We start from the raw sequence: 25,317 nt of genomic DNA, 5'->3' as shown, positions 1-25,317 counted from the left end.
AGGCCACAGCTCAGTGGACCCTTAGCAGAGGTGGCTGAAATGCCTAAGGAACACATGAACGATTATAAACTTTTTCAAACCAAGGCCAGAATCAGAATGGGGCTAACACCTGAGCATGCCCGTCGGCGGTTCAGAGCCCTAAGGTGGAAACCAGATGTGTCATTTACCGACACGCCTACCACATTGGAAAGAATTGGGATGCCTGGATATCAGGAGCAAGTGCTAACTCTCTGGAAGAGCTGTCCTTCCTAATGCAAATGGAGCAGTTCTTAGAGGGTGTTCCTGAGGAATAGAAAGGTACATCCTAGATGGGAAGCCCAAAACTGTAACCGAGGCGGGGAGATTGGAGCCAGAATGGGTGGAAGTGGCAGAAAAGAAAAAAAACTACTAGCAAGGGAGCGAATATCAGAGGGGGCAAACCGAAAATAAACCCTATCACCGAGGGCAACCCAAGACCCCACCTACAACCCAAGGAAAGCCCCAGACACCCTATTGTCCCACCTCACCAGTCTCCCAGCAACCCACCTCGGCCCAGTGACCAGTCAGCTGGGCGATGTTTTAAATGTAATGAACTGGGACATATATAAGGCCCACTGCCCAAGAACCCCAACCGATTACAGTTCATTACACCACAATCACACACCAAAGATCCCCAGGCCCAGATGCCTCTCAAATACCCTCGGAGCGAAGGGAAACTTGAGAGTGGGCGGAAAGAAGGTTATCGCGCGTGGAGAGACACGGGGGCACAAGTGTCAGCTATCCACCAATCCTTAGTGGACCCCAAATTCATCAACCCAGAGGCCCAAGTGACAATTCACCCATTCATGTCAAAATCTGTAAACTTGCCTACAGCTGAACTGCCTGTCCAGTACAAGGGCTGGTCAGGAATGTGGACTTTTGCAGTCTATGACAATTATCCCATCCCCATGCTACTGGGGGAAGACTTGGCCAACCATGTGAAGCTGGCCAAGAGGGTGGGAATGGTCACACGCAGCCAGCCAAGGCAAGCTTCCACACCCATCCCTGTTCCTGAGCCGTCCACAAGGGCCCCATCTGTGTTACCAGAGACCCAGACAGAGGTGGTGGAACCGGATCCCCTGCCAACGACTGCAACAGCCATAGTGCATCCAGTCCCAGAACCGGAACTGGAAAAGCAACCAGCACCAGAACCGTTGCCAGCACTGACTCCAGCGCTTGCAAACCCATCTACAACTCCAACGCCAGAGGGCACCAGCGGCCTGAACTGGCAGAAGCAGCAGACAACCCTACCCAAGAGGCTCAGCCAGAGCCTGAAATATCACATAGTGCACCAGCGGAAAGCGGTTCACAATCAACGAAAACAACCCCATCACCTACATCGCTTCCAGAGGGACCAAGCCCAAGTCCACAGTCTAAGGAGGAACTGATGTCTCCAGCCTCAAGGGAACAGTTCCAGGCTGAGCAGGAAGCAGATGACAGCCTTCAGAAAGCTTGGGCGGCGGCACGGAGCACCCACCGCCTCTCAGCTCTTCTAACCGATCCTGGTTTGTTGTAGAACAAGGACTTTTATACAAGGAGACTCTTTCTGGTGGACACCAGGAAGACTGGCATCCTCAAAGAACAGTTGGTAGTTCCAACTAAGTACCGGGGAAAGCTCTTAAGCTTAGCTCATGATCATCCCAGTGGCCATTCTGGGGTGAACAGAACCAAAGACAGGTTGGGAAGTCCTTCCACTGGGAGGGGATGGCAAGGACGTTGCTAATTATGTCCGGTCTTGTGAGGTGTGCCAACGAGTGGGAAAGCCCAAGACCAGGTCAAAGCCCCTCTCCAGCCACTCCCCATAATTGAGGTCCCATTTCAGCGAGTAGCTGTGGATATTCTGGGTCCTTTCCCAAAAAAGACCCCAGAGGAAAGCAGTACATACTGACTTTCATGGACTTTGCTACCCGATGGCCGGAAGCAGTAGCTCTAAGCAACACCAGGGCTAAAACTGTGTGCCAGGCCTTAACAGACATTTTTGCCAGGGTAGGTTGGCCCTCCGACATCCTTACAGATTCAGGAACTAATTTCCTGGCAGGGACCATGAAAAATCTGTGGGAAGCTCATGGGGTGAATCACTTGGTTGCCACCCCTTACCACCATCAAACCAATGGCCTGGTGGAGAGGTTTAATGGAACTTTGGGGGCCATGATACGTAAATTCGTAAATGAACACTCCAATGATTGGGACCTAGTGTTGCAGCAGTTGCTTTTTGCCTACAGGGCTGTACCACATCCCAGTTTTAGGGTTTTCACCATTCGAACTTGTGTATGGCCACGAGGTTAAGGGGCCATTACAGTTGGTGAAGCAGCAATGGGAGGGGTTTACGCCTTCTCCAGGAACTAACATTCTAGACTTTGTAAGCAACCTACAAAGCACCCTCCGACACTCTTTAGCCCTTGCTAAAGAAAACCTAAAGGATGCTCAGGAAGAGCAAAAGGCCTGGTATGATAAACAACCAGAGAGCTGTTCCTTCAAAGTAGGAGACCAGGTTATGGTCTTGAAGGCGCAACAGGCCCATAAGATGGAAGCATCATGGGAAGGGCCATTCACGGTCCAAGAGCGCCTGGGAGCTGTTAACTATCTCATAGCATTCCCCACCTCAACCTAAAGCCTAAAGTGTACCATGTTAATTCTCTAAAGCCCTTTTATTCCAGAGACTTAAAGGTTTGTCAGTTTACAGCCCAGGGAGGAGATGACGCTGAGTGGCCTGAAGGTGTCTACTACGAAGGAAAAATGACGGTGGCGTGGAAGAGGTGAACCTCTCCACAACCCTGGAACGTCTGCAGCGGCAACAGATCAAGGAGCTGTGCACTAGCTTCGCCCCAATGTTCTCAGCCACCCCAGGACGGACCGAAGGGCATACCACTCCATTGACACAGGTAATGCTCACCCAATTAGAACCCCACCCTACCGGGTGTCTCCTCATGCCCAAGCTGCTATAGAACAGGAGATCCAAAACATGCTACAGATGGTATAATCCGCCCTCTAACAGTGCATGGGCATCTCCAGTGGTTCTAGTTCCCAAACCAGATGGGGAATACGCTTTTGCGTGGACTACCGTAAGCTAAATGCTGTAACTCGTCCCACAACTATCCAATGCCACGCACCGATGAGCTATTGGAGAAATTGGGACGTGCCCCAGTTCATCTCTACATTAGACTTAACCAAGGGGTACTGGCAAGTACCGCTAGATGAACCCACCAAAGAAAGGTCAGCCTTCATCACCCATGCAGGGGTGTATGAATTTAATGTGCTTCCTTTCGGGCTGCAAAATGCACCCGCACCTTCCAAAGACTTGTAGATGGTCTCCTAGCAGGATTGGGAGAATCTGCAGTTGCCTACCTCGATGATGTGGCCATTTTTTCTGATTCATGGGCAGAACACCTGGAACACCTGGAAAAAGTCTTCGAGCACATCAGGCAGGCAGGACTAACTGTTAAGGCTAAAAAGTGTCAAATAGGCCAAAACAGAGTGACTTACCTTGGACACCAGGTGGGTCAAGGAACATAAACCCCTACAGGCCAAGGTGGATGCTATCCAAAAGTGGCCTGTCCCAAAGTCAAAGAAACAGGTCCAATCCTTCTTAGGCTTGGCCGGATTACAGGCGATTTGTACCACACTACAGCCAAATCGCTGCCCCACTAACAGACCTGACCAGAAAGACACAGCCAAATGCAGTTAAGTGGACTGATGAGTGTCAGAAAGGCCTTTAACCAGCTTAAGGCAACACTCATGTCTGACCCTGTGCTAAGGGCCCAGACTTTGACAAACCATTCCTAGTAACCACAGATGCATCTGAGCGTGGTGTAGGAGCAGTTTTAATGCAGGAAGGACCGGATCAAGAATTTTCATCCTGTCGTGTTTCTCAGCAAGAAAACTGTCTGAGAGGGAAAGCCACTGGTCAATCAGTGAAAAGAATGCTACGCCATTGTGTATGCCCTGGAAAAGCTACGCCCATACGTTTGGGATGGCGCGTTTCCAGCTACAAACCGACCATGCTGCGCTAAAGTGGCTTCATACTGCCAAGGGAAACAACAAAAAACTGCTTCGATGGAGTTTAGCTCTCCAAGATTTTGATTTTGAAATTCAACACATTTCAGGAGCTTCTAACAAAGTAGCTGATGCACTCTCCCGTGAAAGTTTCCCAGAATCACTGGTTAAAAATTGTCCTTGAAATGTGAAAATCTTGTAGTTTTACATAATTAGTAGTATATGTAAAGGTGCATGTGTTTTATTAATCTGTTTATTTCTAAAGTTCTAGGAAGAAATCACCGCCAGTGTGGTTCCACACTGTCTGAGATTTGGGGGCGTGTCATAAACAGATAGTTAAGGGTTAATGTCTCTTTTTACCTGTAAAGGGTTAAGAAGCTCAGTAAACCTGGCTGACACCTGACCAGAGGACCAATAAGGGGACAAGATACTTTCAAATCTTGGTGGAGGGAAGTCTTTGTTTGTGCTCTTTGTTTTTGGTTGTTGTTCGCTCTTGGGACTAAGAGGGACCAGACATCAATCCAGGCTCTCCCAATCTTTCTGAATCAGTCTCTCATGTTTTCAAATTGTAAGTAACTAGCCAGGCAAGGCATGTTAGTCTTATTTTTGTTTTCTCAACTTGTAAATGTTCTTTTTTTTGCTGAGAGGATTTTTACCTCTGTTTGCTGTAACTTTGAAACCTAAGGCTAAGAGGGGGGAGTCCTCTGGGCTATATGAATCTGATTACCCTGTAAAGTATTTTCATCCTGATTTTACAGAGATGATTTTTACCCTTTTCTTTTTTTAATTAAAAGCTTTCTTTTTAAGAACCTGATTGATTTTTCCTTGTTTTAAGATCCAAGGGGATTGGATCTGGACTCACCAGGGATTGGTGGGGAAAGGAGGGGGGATGGTTAATTTCTCCTTGTTTTAAGATCCAAGGGGTTTGGATCTGTGTTCACCAGGGAATTTGAAGCCTCTCAAGGCTGCCCAGGGAGGGGAAGGTTTTGGGGGGGGACAAGAAGTGATCCAGACACTGAAATTTCTGGATGGTGGCAGAATTACCAGATCTAAGCTAGTAATTAAGCTTAGAAGTATCCATGCAGGTCCCCACATTTGTTCCCTAAAGTTCAGATTGGGGAAGGAACCTTGACAGTTAGTTTACTACAAACTTAAAGAGAAATGAAGACAATAATATTATTACACCACAAGTCCCATCTAAACGATAATATCCCCTTTTGATCTCTGAATTAATAGATTACGGCAGTGGTTCCCAAACTTGTTCTGCTGCTTGTGCAGGGAAAGCCCCTGGTGGTCCGGGCTGGTTTGTTTACCTGCTGCGTCCGCAGGTCCGGCCTACCATGGCTCCCATTGGCCACGGTTCACTGCTCCAGGGCAATGGGAGCTGCTGGAAGCGGCCGCCAGTATGTCCGTTGGCCCGCACTGCTTCCAGCAGCTCCTGTTGGCCTGGAGCAGCGAACTGCGGCCAGTGGAAGTCACAATAGGCCAATCCTGCATACGTGGCAGGTAAATAAGCGGCAGAACAAGTATGGGAACCGCTGGACTATAATAATGAAACATTATAGACAGGAACAGAAGTTTAGTATCTACAAGCTAATTAGATCACATTAGCTATATCTTGTTAGAAGTTTGTCAAACATAGAGAAATACAGTTAATGTCTAACATTAATTTTCTAACAATATGGGCCTCCATATCAGGATGCTAGTCTACTTAATATGGCCTGGCTAACTAACTACAAGGAATGGCCCCTGTTTAACATATCCTTAAAAGGTACTTTCAGGTCAACCAGCATACTGTTTACTTAACCCTCATTGGCTCAGCATCACACTAGAGTTCTTTTTCCCCGCACAATGCCTATCCATTCCCTCTTATTTATTTCTTTTTCCTTCTAGGGCTCAGCATGCTTTTTCCTCTGTGTTAGTATCTCATCATCTCTTCCTCGTATTTTTTCTCTATTTATCTTTTCTTCTTCCCCTTGGCCTTCAGGGGACAACCCTCTCCTGAGTCTTCATTTTAACTCTTTTCCCAGTTACCCTCTTACCTCCATTCCCTTTTCCTTCCCAATTATTTCACTTCTCCATTCTCACTTTCCATCTCTTGGGTCACTTGATCACTCTTTCTCTGTCTTTTTCTAGCTTCCCCCACACTCACTCTTACTTTCCTATGTGCCTCAACGCACAGCTCAAGTAAAAGCACATGTGGATTCATCAATGCCTGATGCCTAACGCACCCAGGGCAGTGCTCCTGGGAGCCTCAGAAGGAAAACTAAGCCCTCCAGAGGATTCAGAAATTCTTTCTTCTAGATGATGAGAGATCAGACAGCAGCTCCCTCCCACCAGGATACCATGACCCGCAGCAGCATTTGTCCTTAGCCCTGCCATGAGGCCAAGGGCCATCCAACCACCCCTTGCAAGACATGACTTCAGCTGTTTCAGAACAACTGATTAATCATATTTTTTTTAGATTTGTTGAAGGTTGTCTTTGTGATACATAAATTTAGCTTCCAACATTATTTTTTCCTGTGCCTGTTGATCCATGAGAAATGTCTGGTTTTTGCTAGAAGACCCAGTGGGAAAGCAGAGAATTGCCAGCACTGCAATGTTACTATCAGCTGCAATCTGAGCTGTGGTGTTCCTGGTCCAGAGCTGGGAAGGAGGGAATGTTTGTCAGACTCCTCTTTTGTTTGCTTGTTTTTGTTAAAACCTGTTTAACTCAAAACTCCTGCTGAACAGTTGACAGAAGTTCTACATCTTTACCCCCACCCCCCTTCAAGTTAGAACTGGGAAAGTAGCAGCTCTGATTTCATCTCATTATAATGTCCCTGTCTCTCTCATTCTGATCCTGTAATCAGCTCCATGCTCCTATGGAATCCAACTGACTTCCAGGGGGTTCTGAACAAGCTGAGTCATCTAGCTCCACAAAGCAGCTTGCAGGGTGGGGGCCTAGTTCTCCAGAAAACAGCAGCCACCCAAGGCACAGTTTGATGTTCCTTATATTGTTAAAAAACAAACAAAGGTCCACCCTTTTCCTTAACTCTTGGTAAAATCTTTGAGGCTACACTTATGTATCATGAAGCATCAGTAAAGGGGACAGCTGATGGCCATAACTTTCCCTAGCCCTGCAAATAAATCCTTGATTTGCATAAGAAGCAAGTAACACAGATGTGAGGCAGGATATGCCTAGTGGAAATTCTAATAGAATTCACCTTCTGTCTTACTGGTTTCTACTGATCTCTTTTGGTTTTTACAAAAAATCTGTTGCTTGTTTTTAAAAACTAAGGCCTAATCCTGCAAAGATTAATGATGTTCTTGGGTTTTCCCTTGGTGAGCAATGCTACTGAAGCCAAAGAGGCCACTCACAGTGAATGATTCAGCATGTGTGGGAGGATTTGTCTACATAGGGCACTATTCCAGAATTGCTTTTCTCAATTAACTTCATGTGTGGATGCTCTTATTCCAGAATAAAAACACCAACCACAGAGTTAATTAGGGATGGTTACTCCTTTTAAAATTCATACCCTACCTTAATGTTCATGTGTTGACAAGCCCTACATCTTTCAGTATTGCCAAGCCCAACTATTCCAAAATCATGAGTCAGCCTTCAAAAAATCATGAGATTGGCTTACAAAACATTAACATTTAAAAATAATATCTGCCAGGTTCTTTGAATGTATCATTTGTGCAGGAAACTTTCATGAATGGATTTATGTTTACAGCCTTTTCTGTGCAGCCATACGGGCTAATGTTTTCTATACGCTAGCCACAAGAGCTAAAAAAAGAAAACTGAGATTCTCAGGTAATAACATGACTCTGTGCCTTGGGGACTAGAAGACCCCTCCCCTGATCATCTGACTTGTAATAAAATAATGAGATTTGGAAAAGGAGACTCTTTGCAGGATGAGGGCTTGCATATGAGCACTAGTGCCCATATGTGTAGAGTGAATTACATGCATAAGTGTTTGCAGAATCAGGGGCTATTTAGTTCCAGATGAAAACACTGTAGAATAAACCAGCTGAAAAACTTCTTTTGAATTTTTCACTTGGGGTGGCAGACTCCATCCTCTTACTAGATTAATTTGAAGGTAGTTTTTACAATATCTGCTTTTATGACAAAGGGTTTTGTTTGTTTGTTTTTGCTTGTTATTGCTCTTATTGGTGTTCTCATAGCCTGGGAGACAGTCCTGTATTTAGCAAACAATCATGCAAATCACACACAGAGGAAAAGAGGGAGAGGAGACTATTACTTTCTTAGCTGACAGTTATTGAGTTTAGAGATAGGCTGGAAAAACAAGGCACAGCTTCAGATCGGCATCAACATTTTGAACACCACAAGTTTTGAGGCTGTTCTGACCAATCCTGCAAACATAGACTCTGCATGTAGTATCACACATGTGTGAATCCCACTGAGTTCAGCGGGATGGCTTCTGTGCTTAAGTGTACAAGTGTTTCCAGGACAAAGGTCTTGGTTTCACATGTTACCGGGGTGGGGTAAAAAAAGTGCTAATTTCAGAACAAGATCAGGGGCTGGATTCCAATCTCCCCTTGTTCCACCCCCCCCCCCGTCCTAGCTACTCCAAATGTATGGATTGGGTTCAATGCCAGGTTGAACACCCTCCCCGATTATTTCTGTATTGATTTTTCATAAAAAGTACACCTCGTCTAATTAGAGTGACCAGACAGCAAATGTGAAAAATCAGGACAATGGGTCAGGGGTAATAGGAGCCTATATAAGAAAAAGACTCAGAAATCAGGACTGTCCCTATAAAATCGGGATGTCTGGCCATCGTACGTCTAATTAACCTTCAACAAAATCTGGAGTCACTACTGTACTCAGCTGCTTTGACGCGAACATGCAATAAGGTCAGGGCGGTGGTTTCACCTCCCCTACTACTCACACCAGGGAGGTAAAAGCTATCGGGATGCAGCGGGTCTGAACTTCAGGTCAGTGGGAACGCAGCTCAGCTCACCTAATGCGGGGAAGATTATGGCCAGCAGGGGGCGCTCCGGTCTGCGGCAAGCCTGAGCGCAGCAGCAAGCAGCAGAGGCGGGCGCTTTGGAACCCTGAACGCCGTCCTCCCGTCGCTGCCGCTGCTGCACTTTGTTCCACGGGCAGGAGCAGCAGAAAGCCACAACGGGGGGGGAGCAGCGTTCAGCAGCAGAGCCGCGTAACCTGGGCGCCTCCTTCCCTGAGGCTGGTTCTCTATGCGCTGGCGAGAGCCCTCCTGGCTGGGGGGCACTCCTTGGTCACCTCGCGCCTAGGGCTGGGGGGCTCTCCCTGCCGCCCTCCCCTCCAGTTCGCCCCCGGTGCCAGGGGAGCCTGGTGGCTGCACATCAGCTGCTGCCTGCGAGGAAAGTAAACAACCCCTCCAAAGGTAAGAGGCTCCCAAAGGCAGCAGCCGGGACTATGGTGCGCTGGGATGTTCCCAGCTTATTGGGTCCCCTTTTGTTCTCCTGTAACTCCCCTGTCCCCATAAAGTGTGTGTGTGTTTTGGCATGTGTGCTTGTTTTTTTAATATGGCGAACTGCAATGTCCACTGTCCCCCTCCCTTCCCCTGTTTCAACTGGTGTGGAGGGTAGAGACTGGAAGCCCTCAGGCAGGGAACCTTGTATGTGTTAGTCAACGATCTGTGTGTTTTAACGCCTGCTGGATCTGCCCGGTGACTCCTTCCCCAGCGTATTTCTTGGGCTATCCAAGTAGAGTGAGAGTATTGTTTTTTCTCCTGGGTCCCCCCCCCCCCGGCTCCCCACCTTGTCAGGGTGTTGGGGAGACAAACGCTGCTGATGTGTGTCTACGTTTTCCTGGTAACTTGAGCGGTAGCTGCCACACCTGCTCTCTGATCTTGTCAGCTGGGCTTGCACCACCAGAGGTTTGTAGCTGGTTTTATTGTACCCCTGGAGCAGAGGTGCTGTTTGAAGTACTGGTACCTGTGCGTTAATGTGGCTCCTGTTATCAATTTGTCAGTATCCGACAATGTCCTAACTAGGGGGATTGGGCAAGAGGGGCTCACAGTGTAAGACTAGTGTATCTGTTTTCTCTGTGCCCCTCTTCCCTCTTAGCAGGTGATTTGGCTCTTCCTCATTATAGTGCCACTTGGTTTTTTCTGAAGGCAGCTCTTCTTGTCTGTGACCGACAAAATGCACTTTTTTTTTGGTGGGATATCTTTGTCTGTCCCACTCCGTTTTACTCCTCTGTTGTCTCTGATCTTCTCTCTTCAACCTTTTCCCCTTCTCTTTGCTATCTTTCCTTGCCACCCGCCTCCCCCAAACACTTGTTCTAGGCTCTAACACCAGTGGTGGTCTCATGGTCTGTCTTAAGAGATCCCCAGCAGGACCACATACACCATGATTTCCCAGGGGGATAAAAATTTTTGGATTGGGAGTGAGCGTCCAAAAAGCAATTCCGCAACTGGGAATAAAGCCTGGCTTAAAACTTTGGTAGCAACCATAAAAGTAGCTAGAGGGACAGATGTTCCTACTACTACTTTTGTTGTTCTCCTCCCTTTCCTCAGTTTTAATATCAGGGTAGAACAGATGAAATATGAGTAAAGATGAACACCTTTTGCTGTGAACTGCAGCCATAAAAGCCTGTTGACCTCAATGGGATTGCATATATGTAAGTAATAGTGGAATTTTCATTTAAAATGAAGACCAGAGAAGGACCTGTGTTCAGATGTATCCTCAGTAGGGGGGGTTTCTGACTCTTTTCCGTAGCATGGGCCACATCTTAACAGGGTGTCTCTTGGACATCTCCCCTCCCATTTCTGATCATGTGACCCTTCTACTCTTTGCATTTGCCCTTGCACAACAGCCTATGTCATCTACCAAAGCTGCTTATGTGAGAAGGTAATGTTAGCCAAACATTTGTGTACTTAGTAGCTGGAAACGAGGCGAGTAAGCACCATATGCCCAAGCACCTCTCCATGGACTGGGGCAAGTGCTTCACAGACCGTTGTTTGACTGCTGCATTAGCCATATGGGAGACGAGTTTGGCATTCTCAGCTTAGTTTTTAATGACCAGTAGGGGAGCTGAGATTTTTTTTAAAGGTTAATGTGACATGGAAAGGGGCTCTGCATTCTGTCTTGGTGTCCATGCTGTTAGTAAAACGTTTGTATCGACAATGACCAGGTTTGGTCTACAGGACATCATGGAGCTAATTGCCAGGTATCTTCTTTGTACAATGACTGTCTTGTACACGGCTAGTGAATAAGTGTTGTTGGCAGGTTTGTATCTTTAGTCAGGGTAACGTGATACTTAATTCAGACCTCGGACTAGGGCAAACTCACTTCTGGCTTTTTCTCTCTCCCTTTTTTGTATATTTTATTGGCCTGGACTCTCTTAACACAATTGTCTTTGAACATTATTTTTATTGTACAAGAAGTTATGAAACCCTCTAGGATTACACTATAGGTGTGCGTGTATGTATGTGTGTGTATATGTATATACTGTGAAGTTTTTGTATCTGACGCTTCATGGTCTTTGATCTAAAACTTTTTGAATGGTTGTATCTGACAGATGAAATTGGGAAGAAGTAAATACAAATAAATGTCCAATTATAAGGAACACACTGTGATTGAGAGTCACCAGGACATACATAAATTATTATACAGAATGAACAGTTATTCTAATGATACTCCCATTTTTAATCTCTGCATTTTGCCATACAAGTAATTTTTTTCAGTCAGATGTTAACCTCATACATGAAATATGATTTTCAGTCCAGCTGGAAATGTATCATAGGCTCATAGAATATCAGAGTTGGAAGAGACCTCAGGAGGTCATCCAGTACTTCCCCCTGCTAAAAGCAGTACTGATCCCCAACTAAATCATCCCAGCTATGTAAAATCACTTCTGTTAACTGCAGCATTTTTTTTTCTCCTGTGGGTGAAAGTTAAAATATAAAGTTAAATAATTGGTGCCTCCAGAGCCTAAATATATCAAAACGTCTCCTTTTGCAACTGTAGTGGAATAAAAGAAAACTTGAAGGCACACGTGGTAAGGACTGCAATTACAGAATATTTGCTGACTTTCATTTCAGTGACTAGTATTTGCTTCTCTATCATCCTTCTTTCAAGTACTGTGTCATCCAGTAAACTGGGAGGCCTTGAGTCCTTGTTCCTCCAAGGTTTTCTCTGAGTATTACAGACTCTCTTCTCTTTAATGTGAGTGGCTGATAGCCAGCAAGAAAAGTAATTTAACACCTTTTGAATGATGCTGTCTCAATCCTCCATTTAGAAAAAGTTCCAATGGTGCTTTACACTGCTGTGTGTATTTATTTTCCTAAAATGGCTGGGTTAGACCACCTTCATGTGGCGAGGCTTCTTTTTTATATTTTCTTTGGTACAAAATTTTCCATAAACTAATATTGGGTCTGTTTGCCATTGAGATCCAAAGTTTTCAAACATCCTGGCTCTGAGTTGGTTTTCCAAGTATGCAATGCAATGGTTTGCAACTACACGGCTTTTAGCCATCTTTTTTTATCTGTCTTTATTAATGTGTGTTGCAGTTATCAATGGCTTTAACCTTCTTGAAGCTTTTATCTTTTCGTTGTTTTCCCTATCGCAGTCTCTAGTTAAAGCATCACTGTCACTTGAAAATCACTTTTTTGTCTGAAAATCTTGTACTTACTCTAGTTATGAGGAATAGCTACGTTTCTAATCCTGCCGACACATACATTTATTAAACTTGAGCAAGTGAGTGGTTTTGCTTAAATCAGTAGGACTGCTGGTGTGTATAAAATTGAGCATTTGTGCAAGTGTTTGCAAGATTGAGACCTTTGGTTGCTCTAACTGAAAGATTAGAGAAAATATTATTTTAATATTTGTACATTTGATACCTTTGTGAAGTCAGTTTTGCTGATCCCCTGTAAAATTAGTAATTTTCTTCCTTGTTGAAAAACTCTCAATTAACATTAATGTGGGAGCAGGAAAACTCTATCCCTCTTATATATAATTTTAAATCCAGGATATACAATTTAAAGGCTGCTGTGTCAGAAACTAGTCAGTTTAAAAAAAAATAGACATTATCAGCTTGAACTTTGAGCTCATCTCCATTTTGATCTGAGACCCGAATTCCCACAAAGTCTAATGCACATACAAAATGCCATAGTCTCATTGCGACGGAACTGCTCATATGCTTAAAGTTAAGCACTGTGAGGCCAACTGGCAAGAGGGTTACAGAATGTCCTGATTCTGGTATGTACATTCTGATTCACCAAAGAGGTCATGTAAGGTCTTAAATGAAAGCGAGGTTACACTCACCATTAATATCATTGTGAAACGTATGTACAGACAATACTGTAGGGAGTCATGTGTTTATCCTGAAAATATTTTTTAAAGTCTGCATCAAAGCAAGTTTGACAAACAGGTTTTCTATCAGCTGAGTGATGTTTATTCACCTGTCTCCCTGTTGAGATGTAAATTAAGTATTGTCTCATTCACAATGGGTCTCTCATCACTGATCTAAGCTGAATGTAAAAATTCCAAAAATGAACTAAGAGCTAGAGAAACACAGCAATGAAAGAGAACTTTCTCTTGTTATACACTTCAAAGTTTTGCTGAACTGTATTCAGTGAGCAAAGATACCCCATCCTGTTGCCACTGGGAAATAAATGGGCGGTGTGTTTTACATTCATGAAAATGAGATCTCAACCAACCTTGGTTGAGATGCTGCAGAGGACCCTGGGGGTGAAGTAAAGCTAAGTTTGGTCTCTAGGAAGCATGTTATGATTTTATTTTATATGTAACTTCTTGTTTCCAGTTTGCTTACTTGCTGTCCCTTGAATCGTGATTTTTTTTTTTTTGATAACAAGCTTATTGTTTTTCACTATAAATGTGTAGTAGTGCTGTGGTATTAAGCAAGGTGCTGATCCTGAGCTGAATGGTATGAGCAGGTGTGCATATTGTCCCTCTGCGGGCAGCAGACCTGGTCTTTCTGAGAGTGTTCACTGGTTCAGCTGGACGCTACAGGGAAGCTCTTCAAAGGGGCTTGCGGACTAGGGTGCACCTATTGCTAACCTGCAATGCAAGGTAAGGACTAGCACTGCCCAGAGGAGAGTGCTTGGGTGGCTAACAGGTTGGTGATATCAGGGAGCTGACACCCAGTTAAGCACAGGGAAGTCTACCTCTTGGTGGAGGCAGAGTGGTAACAAGGTGACTCTCGGTCCTGGGTACCCTGAGAACCGACACAAGCACATCTGTATGTGTTTGCGAGGTCAGGGCCTTGGGTGTTATAGGCAACTGTAATCAGTCAAACATTTCAGACTTCTATTTTTCAGTTGGGCTACACACATGAGTAAAATTACATATGCCATGAATCTTTGCGGGATCAGGGCCTAAATTGGAAATAGCTGATTGCAAATCCTCTTGTTTTGTCTTGATTACCTCCATCATGTTCTTGCAATATGTATATCCAAATGTTTAGCCAGCTAAGTGAAAATAGTAGAAACCTTCAGCTGGAAAAAAGTGCTGCTGATCAGTCTTCTAACTTCTGTGTAGCACATTAAACAGTATCTCCATTTAGCCACTTCTAAGGATTTTGTGCAATGTAGTTTTGATACTTTTACCTTTGACCCTCATTGTTAAAAAGGTAAACATTCTGTCTGTATCTGATCTTGGAGCTCCACTCAAGTCAGCCTCTTCACCAGTAACACAATGAAGAAATTGCCATATTTTCCAGTAGAGTGCAAATCTTTGATAATTCATAATAAGTCCTGTATTTGGATACAGATTGGCTACCTAGTGAGGAGGGTTTTAAACTAGGTTTGAGGGGGGCAGGTGAGTCACAAACATGGAGACCTGAGAGAAGGGTCAATTTGGGGGGAGCATGGGCTGTTACAGCAGAGATAAAGGAGAGACAGGACAGAACTGGGGTGGGGGAAAATCAAATCAGTATACTAATGCGAGAAGTATGGGGAATAAGCAGGAAGAGCTCAAAATGCTAGTAAAACACAATGATGACATAGCTGGTGTGACGAAGTGGAGTTTTTTTCTTGGGGTTTTCTGTCTTTTCGAGGGTTTGCATGCACAGGGGGTGGGACTCAATGTCCCTGGGTGTTACTGGTTTAACGAGGTGAGGGGAGAGGGAGTTTGTTGTTACAGAGGACCGGAGAGGGACTCGGGACCCCAGCCCAGGAGACACAACCGGTTCTGGCCAGTGGGAGGACAATGGGCTGCAGAGAGAGGACCCCGGTGACCTGACCAGCCGGTTCCAGCCAGAGGAGAGCTGCGAGGAAAGGGGACTCAGGCCTTCCTGTTTACGACCCTGTTTACCTGGAGAGAAGACAATGGACTGAGGCGGGGCTTGAGGCCGGGGATATCAGAGACCCAGCTGGGAAGCAGGGGGGCTCGGGCTGGCGAGGGGAAGCAGGCAGAGCCCACCTGGATGCAGGGAGACTGGGATGTGCTGTTACTGTGAGAGGCCAGGCCTGAGGCCCTGAGAGTTTCCTGTGCTGTGTTCAACTCTCAATAAACCCTCCTGTTTTATGCTGGCTGAGAGTCACTCTGGTCTAGAGAACAGGGTTGCATCAGCCCCTTTGGGGGTGAAGGGGCCCAGGGGGTCCAGAGTGCATGGACTCCCATCGAGGGCCCACAGCAGAGACAGACGTGCTAAGGCTCAGAGAGGTGAGGCTCCAGGAGGTGGAGGGGTCTGACCCCGAGAGAGAGTGGACCCCCGAGAAGGGCTGTCTCACTAAAAGGGGCACCCCCCGCGGACCGCACAGTTGGCATCACAGAGATTTGGTGGGATAATAAGCATGACTGGAATATTGGTATAGAAGGGTACAGCTTGCTCGGGGAGGACAGGTGGGGAAAAAGGGGAGGATATGTTGCCTTATATATACACTTGGACTGAGGTTGAAATGGAAATAGGAGACTCATTGAAAGTCTCCAAGTAAGGCTAAAAAGGGCAAATAGTGTTCATCTATAAAAAGGGAAATAAGGACAATGTGGGGAATTACAGACCAGTCAGCTGGTTGGAAAACCATTCCCTGAGAGTAGTTATCAGTGGTTCACAATCATGCTGGAAGGGCATAACGAGTGGGGTCCCAGAGGGATCAGTTCTCTCTGGTTCTGTTCAATATCTTCAGCAATGATTTTGATAATGGCATAAAGGGTACCCTTATAAAGTTTGTGGAAGATACCAAGCTGGGAGGGGTTTCAAGTGCTTTGGAGGATAGGATTAAAATTTTAAATGTTCTGAAATAAATAGGATGAAATTCAATAAGGACAAATGCAAAGCACTCCATTAGGGAGGAACAATCAGCTGCACACATACAAAATGGGAAATGACTGCCCAGGAAGGAATACTGTGGAAAGGAATCTAGGAGTCATAGTGGACTGCAAGCTAAATATGAGTCAACAGTCTGTTGCGCCAAAAAAAAAAAGAGCATCATTCTGGGTCTATTAGCAGGAATGTTGTAAGCAAGACACGAGAAGGTATTCTTCTGCTGTACTCAGCACTGATTAGGCTTAAACTGGAGTACTGTGTCCAATTCTGGATGCCATATTTCAGGAAAAATGTGGACAAATTGGAGACAATGCAGAGAACAACAACAAAAATGATGAAAGGTCTAGAAAACATCACCTATGAGGGAAGACTGAAAAAATTGGGTTTGTTTAGTTTGGAAAAGAGTAGATGGAGAGGGGTATAAGTCTTCAAGTACATAAAAGGTAATTACAAAGAGGAGGGAGAAGAATTGTTCTTAACCTCTGAGAATAGGACAAGAAGCAATGGGCTTAAATTGCAGCAAGGGAGATTAAGGTTGGACATTAGGAAAAACTTCCTGTCAGGGTGGTTAAGCACTGGAATAAATTGCCTAGGGAGGTTGTGGAATCTCCATCATTGGAGATTTTTAAGAACAGGTCGGACAAACACCTGTCAGGGATGGTCTAGATAATACTTAGTCCTGCCATGAGTTGGAAACGAGGCGAGTAAGCACCATATGCCCAAGCACCTCTCCATGGACTGGGGCAAGTGCTTCACAGACCGTTGCACTTCAAATATGTTGGCTTGTTTTATTTCAATGAAATATCGAAAAGCTGTTCTTCCCCCCGCCCCCTGCATTTTGAGAGTGATGATAGGACTTGCTGTGAATGGTAAAATGTTTGCCACAACACTGGAAAATTAGTCTGCTTCCAAATTATGCTAATAGTCCAGTGTGTTAAACCAGGCCTTGTGCAGATCCTTTTTTTTTTTTTTAAGGGATATTATTAATGGGTGTGTGTTAATATTTGATAGAGGTTTTATCTTATAAACACTTTAAATTCCATGTTTGCATGTTATACTTTGATTTTGATTAGTCCAGGGCTTCAAAAAATACCACACATTGACTAGTTAACCTATCAGCCAGAAGCTAATATGAAAGACGAAGGAAAACTCTACAAGTGAAGCCTACAGGCAATCCTACACACCTAGTCCCAAATCCTCTGAAAGGTACTGAGGCTCCTAACTTTCTTTGAAATCTATGGGAGTGAGGTGCCTAATTTTCCAAGAGGGTCTGGACCCTATTCTCTGTAATGGGAAGAGGCAAGATGGTGGGCTTCCTTCTAAGGTATTGTTCCTTGACCTTGCTTCATCTTCTGTATTGGCCTCGCTCCCAGGTGTGTAAGGAAGATACTTTTCAAGTGACATTCCTTGCTGGAAGTGAGAGGGAGTTTATGCTGATTTCCTGGCCCACTTTGGAACCTTCTGGCTGCAGTAGGGGACACAAAAGCAGCACGGCGTCTAAGAGCCTGGGTGGAGTTTGCAGGGCTGACAGCAAAAACATCTTTCACTTTGCAAACTGAGTAAACTTGATTGGAAAGTCCTTCAAGAGAGAGCGGATGAGGAACCCTCTTATGCCATTTTGTAGTTTCTCTTTTGATCGTAACCACACTGAAATTAATACTATCATCAAACAAATGAAAACAGTGGTTTTATTTTTTTTTTTGTATTGATAGAATTGCCAAATAGGTGGCAATAGGGACAATGAAAACCTTTCCAAAGCTTTGTATACTGAAAGGCTCCTTAATATTCTGTCCCCCAAACCCAATTGGAGGAGTAGCCATTTAATGTAGTGTGTTCTAAGTGTAGCTAGAAATCATATTTGGCTCATTCACATGTCTAGAGAAGATGATTTATCTATAATTTTGAATGCCTAAGAATGTGTTGGGCACTTTGGAGAGACAATTAAAGACATCATGGTGCCTACTGAACGTATGTTGCTTCCTCAATGGTTCCCAGAAATACACACCATTGGAGAACGTAGGTATTAATTTTGTTTTAATTAGAAGATTGTTATACTTTAGAGCTCTGTGGAATAAAGCTGCTTTACCCTGACTCCCAGATACTTCAGATTAAACCCACTGCAATATCACTGGGCGCCTCAGTGCTTGCCGTCTAGGGATATTTTTAGCAGGAGAATAAAGGATTGTATTATGTGGAGGTGGGGTGGTATTGCTTATTGACTTGTTGTTCTGTGAGTAAAAACTCTCTTCACCCTTGTAGAAAAACAGGCACTGGGCTTGCTGCTATTAACTTCCTTAAGACACTAAAATGCTGTCTCGAGCAGTTGAGAAAATCAAAGTCACATGTTAGCAATACCTTTTCATCTGTTGGTTACCGACACGTCCAAAAACTCCGGGCAAGTAAAGTGTTTAATTTACACCTGCTGCAGTTTTACAAAGTCTGAGATAAAAAGGAAAAATCTCATGAGACTGAACAAGCATATTTATTCTCTTAACACTTGCAGCTATACAGTGTGATTTAACAAGATCATGAAGAGTGTTTTAGCAATGTTTTCACCTTGGCTGGTTGAAATTCAACATTACTGAGACTCATTTGCTTAGTGTGCTGGTGACTTCTGCCTGAAATATATGAACTTTGGTTAAAGGTTTTGTTCTTTCTTCCCTGTGTGGAAGAGCGAACTAGTGTTGTTCCAGCCTTCTGCAGTGCTTGTTTCACAAATTTTTTTTTTTTTTTTGCTAGTGGAGTTAGGCTCTTGACATCTTGTTCTAGCGTTTTGCCTCCTCTTTCTCACAGTGAGTTCTGCTCAGTGTTTGATTTGTGCCCAGGCTGAAGGCACCTCTGCAGGAGTGGCGCCAGGGTTTTTGGTGCCCTAGGTGCAGGGCCGGCTCGCTGGTCCCGCGGCTCCGGTGGACCTCCTGCAGGCGTTCCTGTGGCAGGTCCACTAGAGCCACGGGACCAGCGGACCCTCCGCAGGAGCGCCTGTGGGAGGTCCACCGGAGCAGTCTACTGCCCTCCCAAATCCTGGCGCCCTAGGTGACCACCTAGGTCGCCTAAATGGAAGCACCGGCCCTGCACCTCTGGGTTTGCTGCATCAGTTGTGATTGTAAAAAAGTTGCTTGAGGCCTGGAATGTAATTGCTTGAGCCCTGGCACCCCTTTCATTACAAAATAAGCACAGGTTCTGCTTGCTTTTGGCGGTGCTCTTGGGATGCCCTCATCCTTACTTCATCCTTATAGCCAAATCTCAGACACTTTCCAGAGCAATCGTCTTAAAATTGAATCTGGCCTATTTATTCTTGAAGGAGTGTGTTGTGCTTTGTCTAATTTATAGGCTGGATTTTCAAAGGCACTCGAGGGAGTTAGGTGCCTCACTCCTTCAAGCTTCTTGGAAAATCACAATTTATTTCATGAATATTTTGGAGTAAATGTAGAAAAAGTAGGCGTTCAGTGGCTTGAATTTACAGGAGCTGAGATTCACTGGAGAGTTTAGCAACTCTAATTTCTAAAGTTATCCAGAAAAGAAGATGGAAATGTTGGGGATGTGTTAAGAATGAAGCCTGAACATCTGCCATGGCAGGCATGCTATTGGGCAGCTGGAGGAACACACAGAAGGAGCCAGCTGAAAGAATCCCTCTTTTGAACATCACAGAGAGGGAAAAGTTATGAAATATAACAACTTTGCATGTCCTCTATGAGTGGCACAGATTAGACAGAGATGGTGGAGCCTGGTGCGTGCCCTGAGTGACATCTGATATGGGAAAGATCTGGATTCAGATTAATGACTGTATTACATATTGTTTATGTATTAGAAACCTTTGTACTACAGTGGCATGTTCTTGTTTTTTCAGCTACCCAGTGTAATTTTGTAGTGTTATGAATTATGATGATAGATTGAGTTCTTGCTGTGAAATCTAGTAATACCAGGGCTTTGGGTTTGTTTGTTTTTTCATATCAAGGTGTATTTGAAGAGAGCTTGTTGATCTCCTGGCCTTTTAATAAAATAATTTGCAGCTTCCCAAATTAGTGCAAGCATTCCATTGGCCTTAATTGCAGTTTTATAAGTTTTATAAGTTCATCCATAGCTTAGTTATGTAATTTTACACTTCATTTTCCTCCTCTTGGATGTCCTATCATCAGCTCTAGCTTAATCTTGCCACAATGGACCTTTTTTATCTGTGCTCCTAATTCCTCTCCTCTACTTGTATCATTATTTACAGATCCACAATCCTTCCTTGGTGTAATTTTTCTCTTTTATTTCTTCCTCTCTGTGTTTAGGGATAAAGAATGGTCTGGGAGTTAGGAGGGATGTTTTCATCTGTTCCTTCAGTACTGAGTGGTGTTATCTGACCAAGAAACTGGGAACAAGTTGCTACTGAGGCCTTATCCTGATGGAGACTGACACACTTTGTGGTCTGGTGCAAGTCTTCTATAGCCAGAGTTTTCAGAGGTGCTCAATTGTCCTGTACATAGGACTTGACATGCTGGTCCCTCTAGTCCAGTATCTTGTCTCTGACAGTGCTAGAATCTTCAGAGCAGTAGGCAGTTATGAAATAACCTGCTAACTGGGAAATCTTCTATTTAATCCCTATTGGTCAGAGGGAGGCTCTAATGCACCTATTACAGTGAGGGTTACAAAACCTCAAGAGTTTATGTAACTCTGGATGTTCTTATTACCCATGTTGTTGTTAGCACCTATAACCTACAGTCCTGGACTGTACTAGTGCTCTACAAACACAGAACACAAAGATGGTCCCAGCCCCAAAGAGCTTACAGTATAAATGAAGTCATTTGCCTTGGTAACAGATGTTTCACTTCCGCCTCTGTCTTCCCATTTGTAAAACAGGGGTAGTATCTCCATCTCAGCAGTTTTGTGGTGATTATTTAAGCAAACGTTTGTACAGCCTTTTGAAGATGTAAAGCATTACATAAATGTGCAGTATTATTATTTTTACTAGCAGCTGGTTCATCCTAATTGCTGCAATGAAAGTTCCAATGCTAATGGCAGCATCATACTTGTTCTGTGTTGACTGACTTTCCTGGTTATTAGACTTCTAATAGTTTCTGCCTTGCCACTGCTTCATTCAGGAAATGAACAAGATAGATAGCCCACCCCATTGGTCTTGTAGCACTTGGGATAGATATTTCCTCTTTTAATCAAGTTTGTGTCTTTTTCATGCAATGTAGCGCTCTTTCTGCATGCTCTGACATCATCCTATTATGCTGAATCTAGTGCCTCCATCACAGAGAAACAACAGAGGCATTCAGGGTGGTAGTAAAAGTGTTGGTCAAGTCTATACTGAGGACAGGGGAGATGAGCAAAGCTGTTCTCTGTTACCTAATCATTGTGAATGACCTAAATGGCTTCAAAAGTACTAGAACTCCACAACTGAAATATAAAAAACCTCTCTTTCTTTGAAGTATGTACAGTATCAGCAATGCACAGTATTAACTGGGATGTGGGCTTTGCCATTGTGACAGAATACACCCCTGTATTCACACCTTACACTAGATAGTAATAATCTTTGTGCAGAATATGCCTTGGAAGGTATCATTTGAAAATTAATAACTCTCTGGACAATAATATCATAAGTGAAGTTCTGAACATGAGCTGAAATCATGACTGAAGTGTGTTTGCCAGACAGGTCTGGGCAGTGGCAGTGGGTAAACCTGTTTTTCAAAGACAAAGGACAAACTGACAGTGGGCCAGTATCATCAAAGCTGGGCCATTACCTATCAAGTGGCCATTCTTGGGCAAGGAAAGGGGGCAGGAACAAAAAGATCTGCAGTGTAAGTAAACAACTTAGCAACCCTCCACTAGACATCATGTCTCCTTGCTCTCGGCTGGAAAGAACTTTATCTATGGGACCACCCTCTGGAAGATGCATTTCAAAGGAGGACTGAACCATAAAAGTGAGGGACAAAAACACCCCAAGTTGTCTCTCCTATCCATCTCTCTTGAACCTAAGAAGACAAAAGAATCCAGCTCTTTGACTTTAGTTGATTGTTCACTATGGCTGTTGGAAGCATGTGGTAAGAATTTTACCTTGGACAAAACCTAGTTTGTAAAGTTTTAGTACTAGAAAGTGTTATCTTTTTCTTGTAACCATTTCTGACTTCAATGTATTATTACTTGTACTCATTTAAAATCTACATCTCTGTAGTTAAATAAACCGTTTTTTGTCCTTTAATCAAAATTAATCCAATGTTGTGAACTGTGTGGGTAAATCCATTTAGGATGGCAAGTTGTTGTGTATTGTTCCCTTATAGGGACAATGGACCTTTATCTGACAGCTGGTAATGCAACAGAATACACATTTTTTGTGGAAAACCCAGGTCAAGGAGTGTGTTGGGGTCACCCTGCATGTGGTAACCAAGGCTGGTGGAAACCCAAGTGTGACCGGAGTGCTACTAGCAGTCTGTAGCTATACACAGACACTCGGGATGTGACTGACATGCTGGAAGGCTGTTTTGTGAATGACTCAGGTGGCAGCTACAGCAGCAAGGCAGTGTAAGGCACCCAAGGTTGCAGGGCAGGAATGACACAGCCCCCTCAGTGGTCTGGATTGCACCCTGAAATGTCACAGCCATCCAGTATGAAAATTAAATGGAAGCCAGTCACTAGCAGTTGTGTTCATGACATTGATATGTAAGAAAGATTTTTGCTATTTCCCTACATTTATTTTTCCTTTTTGGAAATGTTAGTCTGTGGTTGGAAATGTGGGGAAAGAGACATGGCAATCCATAAATTTGGGTTTTTTAGATTTGCATTTGTGAAATATCCATGACTTGGTGCTGAGCTATTTTTATTAACATCCTAGTTCTTATCACATGTAAACAGCTTGTAAAAGGAGGATGGGAACACTGTCTTTAAGCCTCTGATTTCCAAATTGCAAGGAAGAGAAAGGAAGATTGATTCCAAAGAGCTTTTTGAAGGTAGATCGTGGGCCACTCCGATCCCTTCTTTTTCTCTCTCATTTCACTACTTTAAAAAAAAAATACTAGCTTGAGGCTACAGAAATATTGGTTGAATTAGCAGTTCTTGCTTATGTAGAAAACCTTTCCTTTGCTATCAGCTTTGAACAGTGCTACTCGAATGGTGACATTTGAAACTAAAAGGAATGAAAATGTGGTGGAACTCTGACAAATTACTGGCAGTCTCCTCAAGCCATCTCTGTTCAAGAATGCTGAGGGAATGAGGTAATTACAGCAAAGGGAACAATTTGGTTCATCTGTTTTTACAAATATGTCCTGAGGATTTGATAGGGAAAAAGACCATCCAGTCACTTTACAAGACTTTACAGTATTATTCTGTTGGAATATTAGGAATGTATTAATGATCATAAAATATTTTGGCTCTGAGGGAGATTTGTGTATTGGATCTCTTTCATTTATTGTAAATATTAAGTTGGGCATATAATGGTTTTGAATAACAGAACACTTTGGGTAACCTGTTCTAACATTCTTAATTGCTGACTTATGAGATCTTGATTTTCATATGGGTGTTATGTTAGGAATGTTCAGTACCTTCTATTGTACTTTTATTATTTTCATTGAATAACCCATGTCAGTAGATAGTGACTGTAGCAAGTGATCAGTTACTAACTGTATTTTAATACCTGATCCATAGCTCATTGATGTCAATAGGAGTCTTTCCATTGACTTCAATGGGCATTGGATCAGGCCTACGTTGATGCTGTGCTATTGACAGGTAGGCAAATGATTAGTGGATTGCAGGAGTCATGATTGAATTTATATTGCCTGAATGGTAGGATATTCTATCTCTGTGAAAGCTGACTTGTAACGCGGGGGGGTGGGGGGGAGTATTCATTCTGATCCCTATTTTACTTCATATAAACAAACTTTTAGGTCACCTTTGAACGTCATTAAGCAGCAAAACAACGCACACACCAATTTATTTTTCTTTTGCAGGTCCCTCTAAAATCAAGCATGGGTTGTACAGCTGCAAAGTCCATTTGACTTTCAAATCAAAATAGCTAAGAACATAGAAGTGTGTGATGTGACACACTTATGCATCTTTATAATCCACCCTAGTTAAAACTGGGAGTTGAATTCAGAGAGGTTCGAAACACAGCTAGCATGGCCTTTGAAGCATGTTAATGTATGTTAAGTGGTGACATTTAGGCTTCTGTGATTCAATAAGTTGTTTTTTCCTGTGAGGAACTAGTGATCTTTCACTTACACCAGGGTTAATAAAAATAAATAAACAGTAGCTTTTTTAGTGTTATTTAAGAATGGTGGTTCTTTTTCCTATCATGTAGTAGCTCAGCAGATTGATAGGAATATTAGTGTTCTTGCTGTATTTCTATATGTTATGCTCTAAGACAACAACTAACTTTTGAAGTGCAGAAAATCTGCCCAAGGGTCCCTCATATCAAAGTATATGAAATGCAGGTGTTTTTTTTTTTTTTAATAAGAGACCCATATTCATTCATTGAATATACTAAGGCCCTAATTTTAAAGTAGTGTATGTGATGGAACCTGGATAATCCCTCATTTGCACAAAATATTGCATCTCTCCCCACCTTTCAAAGAATTAATGGAGTGCTGTAGCAAGGTCTTGTATTACTAGAAGATGATTATTTTTACAGGAGGTTCTACAGTATATTTGCTGGTACATTATGAGGTATAATCATAAATAAAATAAAATGGCCAGCATCAAAATGAATATTCAAAATAAGGCCATTTTTATTGTTCGTTTATTCACTAACTTGAAAAAATTAGTATTTTGCAGTGGGCCTCCCAGTCGTTCATATGAATTAGTGAGGGTCTGTTGAGCCGGACTGTATGCATCTATCTGGCGAGCAAAGGAATGGTGAATCTGAGGAGAAACTGCTGCTTCTGATGTGACAGTTCTTTCCTGTACTGTCTCTTTAGGCTTTGCATTTGGGAGTGTAACAAAAGGATAATGTATGTACTGAGCCCCTTAATGAATGCAGATCCCTGTCTGAGCTGTGGCCATGTGATCAGCCTGTCAGGAGGCGGAAAGGTGTTTTCCAGTGCTTGTGTGATGGGCTGTCTCTCGTAGCCTTGTATTGACGTGCTCTAAAACTGCACTCTGTTTTG

At 43.6% G+C, this 25,317-nt stretch overlaps 1 protein-coding gene across 4 annotated transcripts in view; it reads left to right on the top strand.

The window, feature by feature from the left end:
* The first annotated feature begins 9,073 nt into the window (after positions 1-9,073).
* Positions 9,074-25,317, top strand: part of EPS8 (EGFR pathway substrate 8, signaling adaptor) — a 211,308-nt gene continuing 195,064 nt past the window's right edge. For 2 of the 4 annotated variants that reach the window (XM_032770490.2, XM_032770489.2), the window contains exon 1: positions 9,074-9,383. The gene's annotated coding sequence lies outside the window, so the exon portion shown is untranslated. Of the gene's footprint in view, positions 9,384-9,817; positions 9,879-25,317 lie in introns of those variants that run through there. The other 2 variants (XM_075069742.1, XM_032770495.2) reach the window with 2 other exon arrangements.

Source organism: Chelonoidis abingdonii, chromosome 1 (genome assembly GCF_003597395.2).
Source record: "Chelonoidis abingdonii isolate Lonesome George chromosome 1, CheloAbing_2.0, whole genome shotgun sequence".
Lineage (NCBI taxonomy): Eukaryota > Metazoa > Chordata > Testudines > Testudinidae > Chelonoidis > Chelonoidis abingdonii.
This window is presented reverse-complemented; position numbering and strand designations above follow the sequence as displayed.